The 9,430-nt window shown below is 48.7% G+C and overlaps 1 protein-coding gene across 1 annotated transcript in view; it reads left to right on the top strand.

Moving 5' to 3' along the window:
• Window positions 1-9,430, top strand: part of Dnmt3a (DNA methyltransferase 3 alpha) — a 75,873-nt gene that overhangs the window by 4,285 nt on the left and 62,158 nt on the right. The gene's annotated exons all lie outside the window — the stretch shown is intronic.

Genomic DNA, 9,430 nt, shown 5'->3' with positions numbered 1-9,430 from the left:
GAGGGAGAGGGAGAGGGAGAGGGAGAGGGAGAGGGAGAGGGAGAGGGAGAGGGAGAGAGAGAGGGAGAGACACTGCTGTGAGCATCTCTCCCTCCTTGGGTGTACTGTTTCTTCTCTTCCTCCCTCCATCCCTGTATTTCTTCAAACTTCCTTACCTGTCTGTGGGCCTCGCACACAGCTCGGTTCCATAAGTCTGCAGGATGAAACAGATGGTCCTGAAGGACTACCAGATAACAGGGTGGGAACTACAAGATGGTAAGGCCATGCGTGTCCTGTCACTCAGGCAGGTGGCCCCTTCTGCCTTCCCTGTTGTGGGGTAGAGGAGACTCCAGTGGTGCAGATTTGTGTGTGTGTGTGTGTGTCTGTGTGTGTGTGTGTCTGTGTGTGTGTGTGTGTATTTCTGGGCACTGTGGAGACTAGAGGCTTGGATCCCCTGGAGCTGGAGTTACAGCCCATTGTGAGTTGGCTGGGTACTGGGAATAGAACTCAGGTCCTCTGAAAGAGCCGATACACACTTTTAGCCACTGAGCCACCTCTCAAATAGAGAAGAGCTGATTTTTTTTTTTCTTTTCACATGATAATGACACGTACATGTCTACTTAGTGGAGTAATTGAATGCTTGGCACTTGAGTCGAGCTTGCGATGTACACAGCCCACTAGAGCTGACCAGGGCCCAGGATTGGCTTATATTGTCTAAATGTCTCGAAAGTTAGATGCTATGGACTGGCAAGTTTAGCTAAGCTCTCAGCAAGGCCCTAGATACAGACCTGGATTTGCATCAGGGCTTCTTGCATGACTCAGCCGCAGAGCCAGCACCCTGCCTGCCTGCCTGCCCTCGATGTTTCGGTGAGATGGTGCATATGAGTGATTGATTAACTTAGGGACTTGCCACATAGTAATTTAGCCTAATTAGTCTAGTTCTGGATCACTTGTTTGTGTGCCTCCTTGCCTCCATACCTGCCTGCCTGCCTGCCCCTCTCTGGGCTGTGAGGGAAGGGAGCCAACGTGGGGTGTGTGGAGTGGCCTCTAGGAGGCCAGCATGGAAAAGAAGCTCCCTTCTCCAGGCCTGCGGGCTCAAAAAGCCTGAGGCCTCTCTACTCATGGGACGGAAGGGAAGCCAAGGCAAGTGACAGTGAGACCTACTGCCTGCTGTGGTTAGCTCCAGGAGTCTGAGCAGGGACTACAGCCAGGCCACAGTCACATTGGTCCTTTAAGCATTAAATGATGAGGGGAGGGTTGGAGCCCAGCCCTGTTAGGAAAGCAGGTCCCCTAGGGTAAATGTGGGGAAGACTGGAACCAGCCATGTAGAGGGGACATGGAGAGCTGAGCTTAGCAAGTGTCCCTTCTGGCCTGGGCCCAGGAGGCCTGGTTGTGCCTCTTGTTTCCTTTGTAGAGCCACAGGACAGTTAAGGTGCCAGCCGTCACATCTTACTTCACTGTAAGGTATGGCAAGTTGAGTCAGACATCTCCTTTACACTGCAGTTATGTTCATAGTAACCTGGGGAGCACCTGCTGCTTTTATCCCCATTCCACAGGTGGGGAACCAGAGGAGGCTAGGGAACTTGGCAAAGGGCAAAGTAGTTTCAACTAGACTAGCTGCTTCTGTAAATCAGGGGACGCCCAGGCCCATGGTGGGCTGCTGAAGGAGCAGGCATGAGTGTGCTTGGTGCCCATGGGGCTGGTTGCAAGCGGAACAGTGGGTATTCCACTTGAGAGCTCAAGACTGAGTTTCATTTGTATCCAGTACACAGTAGGTGTTCAGTGGATATTTTCACTGTTGCCTGGTCTAAAAGTCAGGGAATGAGATCCAGCTTACTGTGTGTGCATTTGTCCCAGAAGTGAGCAGCTTGAGCGGCAGGATGGATGCATTCACTGGCAGGCAAAACTATCTCTTTCGTTTTGTTTTATTTTGTTTTGTTTTTTGAGACAGGGTTTCTCTGTGTAGCCCTGGCAGTCCTAGAACTAGCTCTGTAGACAGGGCTGGCCCGAACTCAGAGATCCACCTGTCTCTGCCTCCTGAGTGCTGGGATTAAAGGCATGCGCCACCACTGCCCAGCAGTAAAACTATTCCAAATCCTTTAATATTTGTGAAGCACCTACTATATACAAGTTTCTGTGATCTGTAGGGGTCCCAAAAGAGACACGAAGGCATGACTCCTATCTCCAGGGAAGTGGTGGCCTTTGGCTAAAAGGGAGACATTCTTTCCATCAGTAATTATCCTATGAAACCAGTGAATATTTGCTGACTACTGTCAATTACTGAAGTGAAGGGTTGATGAGCGTTCGAGGTGACTCTGGAAGTGTCTCTAGCAGTTCTTGATACTCACAGGTCCTCAGCCTCTGTCCCTTGCCGTGAAGCAAGAACCACCTCCACAGGGGATGAGGCATGTCTGCATGGGAGCGTGTGCATGTAAGAGCTGCATGCTTTCTACAGGTCTGTGATGCCCTGCTAGGGCTCCTGCAGCAGGGTGCTCAGACAGCCCAGGGCAGGGCTTTGCCTCCTGCAGAAGACAATTCTTTCATCAAATTCCATGGCCTCAGACAGTTCCTGGGAGGTCAGCCAGCTGGCAAAGGCTGTACATGCTTATTGTCCTGGGAGGCCTGGGCAAGTAGCTGGCTAGATCTGGCAAGTTCATCTCCTTGACTCAAACACCAACTTGCGGCATCTGGTCAGCAGATTCTGGGTCAGTGGCTTCTGCTCTAAGCACTAATGGAAGCATGGATGGCTCTCTGTCTCTGGGAAAGGACTTCAGGCAAAATATCTCTTCTCGGGACAAGGACCTATGTCTAGGCCTGGTGAAGCAAGCGCGTGTGAATGTGTTTGCATGCCAGCGAATGAGGTGTGCTTTCAGTGTGCACTGCTTGTATTTTCACAGTGTGTGCCTGCACGTATGTGCATAGAACACGCCATAGGTGGATATAGAGGCAAGCTACATTCGAAAGACCCATAGGCTGGAAACGAGAAGAGGGAGCTGTTGGTTCTGAGGGCTCCCTCTCCTGCCTCTGCCGTCTACAAATCTCATAATCTCTCTGAGCTTGCGTTTACCACCTGTGTGATGGGAGAACATGACACTCGCCGTGGTTTCTGTCAGTCATAAAAGTAAAATGAAATAGAGCCAGGCGTGGTAGTGCAGGCCCGTAACCCTAGCACTCAGGAGGCAGAGGAAAGACGATCAAAAGTCCAAGCCAGTCTCAGCTACCTATTGGGTTCCAGGCCGGCTCAGGCACTTCGGAGCCTGTTTCAAAACCCAACAACAAAAATGAATATATGGAAATGTGTTGTTGATTTCGCTGTATTGTACAAATGTGAGCGATTATTGTTGGCATAGCCCAGCTTGTCAGAAGGCAAAGATGTGTGTGGCTTAAAATAATCCACCCAGTGAGCTGTGCAAAAATGTAGGTCAAATCATAGCCTGAGAATTTTAGAGAGACGTTGATGGGAACCCCTTAATCTAACAGGCCACCGTAGCTGAAGGTGCCCCCAAAGCTGTAAAGACTTCCAAAAAAAGGAAAGTGACAATTACGTTTAAGGTACAGATGCTCTGTTTTAGGTTGGGTGTTGAGGCAGATCCCTGACACTTGGGAGATGCAGCCTGGAGGCTCATGAACTCATGGATATTATACAGAGAGGGCCTCCCCCAACACACGAACGTGACACAAAACCTGTGGTGGCTCATGCCTTTTAGCAGCACCTGAGAGGGGAAGGCAGAAGAACTGTTGAATGTTTGAGGCCAGCTTAGGCTACACAGTGAGGTTTAGATCAGGCTGGGCTCAACCCATGGTTATCCTGTTTGTGACTGTGGAGACAGAGATTTATGTGATTCTGTGCCTTGTGCACTGAATATTTGCACAGGTTTGTAGGTTTGTATGTATGCCTCATCTGTGTATGTGGATTCCATTCTTTACTGAGTATTTGCTACGTGATGGTCACTCATCTAAGGGTTGTCCAGTGTCTGTCTTATGCTATCTGTCAGGCTAGGCTTTTTTTTTTTTTTCTGTTGTTGGTTTTTAGAACAGGAACTCAAGTACTCTAGGCTGGCCTAGAATTTCTGATCCTCCTGCCTCTACCTTTCAAGAAGTCCCTATTGGCCAAGCATATTAGTACATGCTATAATCCTAGCACTGGGAGGCAAGTCTGAGGTCAGCCTGAAATCCATGGTGAGACTCTACCTCCAGAACCAAAAACAACAGCTCTGGTTACTTGATTCAAGGAGCTCATAGCATTACAGGGGTGGGTGGCTATCAGGACCTATCCATTCAGTCTAGGTAGGGGAAGCAAGCCTGGGAAGCCCTCAGGGAAGGTGGTGTAGGCAGGACTCCTGGGGAAGCAGCTGCTTTTGCACCTGCTGCCTGTGTTGGGGCCTGGGATGGAAAGGAGGAGACATAGGCAGTCCATTCAGTAAGAGCCCAGGGCCCTTTGCAAAGACTAGGAGCTGGGCTTGATCCTGCTGGTCCCTGGGGTTCCCCTCAGAGAGGGCTAAAGCTCTGTAGAATGATATAATCCACCTTGCAATTTGGAAAAGTCGGCTGCCCCAGCATCCGCATAGCTCACCATAGCAACGGCAGCAGCCAGATGTTGGTATCTGTCTGCTTGTGAGTGATGGCTGCACATGGAGGGGAGAGAGCTGGGATTTGCTGGAGGCCAGGAGGGGGCCTCTGCTGGCAGGCTGGGAATGCTGGCCCATGTGAAACATTCTAGTCAGGCTGTATGGAGGCAGGAGGAAGCAAGCCGTTCCCCAGTGACTGTCACATGCCGGGGTTCCTCTATTGCCTTATTATTTCTTATGCTACAGCTGTGGAGCGAGCATGGCTTCCATTTTATGGATAAGGAAAGCAGGCTGCAGAGATGCTATGTTCGAGGTGACTAGTAAACAGCACCGCGTAAGTCCCTGCTCAGCCCAGCCCTGCTTTTTGCAAAAACCTCCTGTCTAATTTCTGCCCCCCTACAGTTCTTGAAGGGCTAATTGAAACTCCTATCCTGACAGATGAGGAGACCAATCTGGACTCAAATCTGTTCCCACTAAATGTACTGCTCTTTCCAGCTGCTCAGGTTACTACAGCCTAGGTTCTTGCATTTCAGTATTAGAAATGCCCCTTCATTCGATGCTGCTTGCAGATTTGAGATGCATAGCCTGCATTCCTTTGCTTAAGCCATCAGCACTGACACTGCATAAAACAGGCCCCTGACAGATGCAAGAATAAACCACTTGATAGGCCTTCCTGGAGTCACTGAGGGCATGGCCCAGGCCATCTGTTCACCCAGTCAGTGTATCAGGCCCCTGCCCGGTGGTATGAACCACAGGCAGGCTCAGAGCCGAAAGCACACCCTCCATTTTAGAATGCTATGTTGTTAACTTACTTTCCACAAAGCTGTACTGAGCTGCATGGGAAGGTGGAAGCCAAAGCTGGATTTGGATCCAGACTGGGAGGTCTGTTCTGTGCATACCTTGCTTCATGCTGGGTATGGGGTTCAGGCCTGGTACACAGCTCCCTGCCTGGTACTCTCTAGGTTCTGCGAAGGTGGCTCCTTCTTCTAGTCTGGGTTAGCCTGAATTGAACCCAGCAGGGACAAAAGTGTGCTGACTGTGTGTAGCATGCCTGGACAGCTTGTATGAGGTAAAACATGTGAGCAGCACATGGAGGGACCACATGGCATAAGTTTACTGTTAAAGACCCTAGAGGCCTTTCCTGTGGGGTCATGAGAACAGGGGCTTGTCTGTACCAAAAGGTCAAGTGTCTTTGGTTTGGTGATTTCCCTTTTTTCTTCCTTTCTTTTCTTTTCTTTTCTTTCTTTCTTTCTTTCTTTTTTGATAGCTGGAGATGGTTTTGAACTCTCCGTATAGCCAAGGATAACCTTGAACATATGATCTTCCACGTCTACCTTCCAAGTGCTGGCATTGCAGGCATAGATTGCCATGCCTGGGTTATGCAGTGCTGGGGATCCAGCCCTCAGTTTCAAGCATACTAGGCAAGGGGTCTGCCAATCTACCTCAAATGGCTTCGGTGTCTGGTCATTGCTGTATGGTAGCCATGTTTTCTTTTTTCCTGATTAAAGACCCAGACTGGCTTTCACTCTTTGATTTTTCAAATGAAGTCTAGAAAGTCAAACAAATTCCCAAAACTGTGATAAATGTAGTTTGCTAAAGAAATAATACTTCAAACCCCAGAATTTCTAGGTAGTAATAGTTCTAGGATCCATCCTAGGCTCTGAGGTAGAAACAGTGAACGGAGCAGACAAGGGACCTGGTATTTGTTAACTTGAGAAACCAAAGGCAGGCAGAGCAGCTGTATTCTCACCCTGTCCTATGAGTGAGGAAGCTGAGGCTCAGAGGGGATCCCATGATGGGGACACGGGGGCTGTGGACCTGCTGTAGTCATCTCTATGGCTTCACACTTTCCCTGATACTTTCTATAAAGACAGTCACAAACTGTGGTAGAATCAAATCAAAAGCAATGTCCTACTCTCAAAGTTGCCATGGCAAAGTAACCTGCACACTCTGAGCTGTGTGTGTCAGATTTGATCTATATGTCCCCACTAGTTCCTTAAAGAGGCATCGTTAAGACCTTGGGACACAACTCGACAAGACAACAACTAGCTTCTCATGGACATGTGTCTGTGGGCTGCCTGTGCAAGGCCCTTCTGTGACCTGTCTCCTTGGAGCCTTTTAGCCTCACCTCTTTGTCAGCCTCTCCCTCCACACTAGACCTCTGCTTGCTGGTTCTCCCAGAGATCCTTTATGGCTAGGCTCCTTACATGGTCCTCTTCAGTGCTTCTCCAGCCTGTTGTCCTCATGCCACTGGGCCTTGCCCAGTGGCAGTGCCCTCCAAAGCCAGCTGTGACCCCTAACTAAATCTCCTTGACATCATTGTATCAGGTCTCTTGCCTACTAGCCCTTTCTTTCTCCTCCAGTGCACTGGAGACCTCGTCTGTGCAGACCTCTGTCTCTTCTGTCTCCTTTGTAAGCTGGACAGTCCCCACCAGTAGGTACCAAGGTATGGCTGTCTGTCACCTCCACTCACATCTCTTCAGAGGCCTGTTAGAAAGAACTTGAGCTGTGATTGTCTGCTTCTTAGACATGCCATGAGTAGATGGATGGATGGGCAGACAGACAAATAGGTCAGTATTGCTCTTACTCTGTGTCAGATGCCTGTGATTGGTCACAGTAGGTCTTCATTACATGCCCTACAAATACCTGAAAATCGATGTGGTGAACCACAAACTATTTTGAAGTCACAGAAAATGAAAGTTGAGTGGGATGTGGAGGACCATCGCAAATCTCCAGGAAGCATGGGTACCCTTGCCTTCTCTGTCCATGGTACCAGTGTCTCTGTGGCTTGGCTTCTGCAGTGAGCTCTGCAAAGCCATTTTCAGCTGCTAATATCATGTGGGGCTGGGGAGCAGCCTGCTACCCTTGGACAAGGACTCTCTCCCCTTCCCCAACATTGTTTCTGCCAGTGGTTAGTCATGTTGGAGCCTGCTGAGTCAAAAGGGACTTGTGGGTGGTTTGTGGCCAGGCTGGAGCAGTGAGGCAGGACTTTCTAGGTATGCAGCTCTGCCCCAGAAGATAAGCCCAGAGGGCTCAGCCCTGAGCAGGTTTTGATGAGTAGGAGTAAAGCAAACAGAATTTAGTGAGAAGGATCAAGAGGTGCCATGGTCTCTAAGACAATTGTGTGGCGTGGTGACATCACTGCCAGGGCCACATGGACCAGGCTCTGGAACAGGGGTGTTTACAGCCTGAATGAAATTCCTGCATTCTGCACAAATACAAGTATTGCATGCATTTTAAACAATGTCACTAAATTGATCATTTTATGATATTTTGTTTTCAATAAAGACTCATTAAATAGCTTGCTGCTTGAATGTCTGTAACTATGTAAGTTTTTCCCCCCTTCATAGAAATAAAACCAACTGTGATCTGGGCATATGGCTCAGTGTAGAGCCCTTATGGAGCAAATATGAATCCCTGGGTTCAGTACCTAGCATCCAAACCAAACAGACTCAGAAATAAGTCCTTACTAGAGCCTCGTGTTAGGATCTTTTGTTCCTTCATTTATTTTTTGTTTTGTTTTGTTTTTTTGTTTTTCAAGACAAGGTTGCTCTGTGTAGTCCTGGCTGTTCAGGAACTTTCTCTTAGACCAGGCTGGCCTGGAATTCAGAGATCTGCTTGCCTCTGCCTCCTGAGTGCTGGGCTAACAGGGATGAGCCACCACTGCCTGGCCATGTTATGATTTCATAGTTCGGAAAATATGGGAGTTGGAGAGATGGCTCCGTGGGTAAAGTATTTGCTGCTTACACATGATGACCCAAGGCCAGATCCCTGCACCCACATAAAAACTGGGGTGTGGCTCATACCTGTAACCTCAGTGCTGAGGAGACAGAAGGAAGACCTCTGGTGCTCGCCAGCCAGTTCAGTGGGAAGACCCTGTCTCAGAACATAAGGGTTAGGGGTGCTGATATCGTTCACTTGGCACAAAACCTGACCACCTGAGTTCAATTCCCAGTACCCCACGGTAGAGAGAATGAACTCCTGAGAGTTCTCTGTCACATGTCCACTTGTGCTGCATGTATGTGCATGCACATACACACAAATAATCTATGTAATATTTTTTAAGGACATTATTTTTTATTTGTTTATTTTTGTTTCTCTGAGATGGAGTTTCTCTGTAGTCTTGGCTGGCCTGAAATTTGTTTTGTAGGCCAGGATGGCCTCAAATTCAGAGATCCACCTGCTTCTGTCTCTCCAGTGCTGGAACTAAAGGTGTGGGCCACCAGCATACTTGGATTAAAGAAATCATATTTTTTAAAGGTGGAGAGCAGTTGAGGAAGACACCTGAGACTGGCTTCATCTCCATATGTGACATACATGTACTCTTTGTGTGGTTTATATGTGCACATGCATAAAATCTTTGTGTGCTTAAAGCCAAGTGTGGTGGCATGCTCACTCAGAGGTGGAGACAATAGCTCAAGGTTGGCTATATAGGGAGTCTGAGCCTAGTCAGGGCAAGGTGAGATCCTGTCTTAGAAGCTGGGCAGTGGAGGCGGAGGTGGAGGCAGAGGCAGGGGCAGGGGCAGGGGCAGGGGCAGGGGCAGGGGCATCTCCTCTGAGTTGAGGTCAGCACCCTGGTCTACAGAGTGAGTTCCAGGACAGTCAAGACTACATAGAGAAACCCTGTCTCAAAAAAAAAAAAAGAAAAAAAAAGAAAAGAAAAAGAAGGAAGAAAGAAAGAAAGAAAGAAAGACAAAAAACCCTACTACTAATAATAATGATTTTTTTTTTTTAAAAAGAAGTTGTGCGCCAGGTGGTGGTGGCACACACCTTTAATCCCAGTACTTGGGAGGCAGAGGCAGGTGGATTTCTGAGTTCGAGGCCAGCCTGGTCTACAGAGTGAGTTCCAGGACAGCCAGGGCTACACAGAGAAACCCTGTCTC

The sequence above is a fragment of the Grammomys surdaster genome, unplaced genomic scaffold (assembly GCF_004785775.1).
Source record: "Grammomys surdaster isolate TR1022 unplaced genomic scaffold, NIH_TR_1.0 324, whole genome shotgun sequence".
NCBI lineage: Eukaryota > Metazoa > Chordata > Mammalia > Rodentia > Muridae > Grammomys > Grammomys surdaster.
This window is presented reverse-complemented; position numbering and strand designations above follow the sequence as displayed.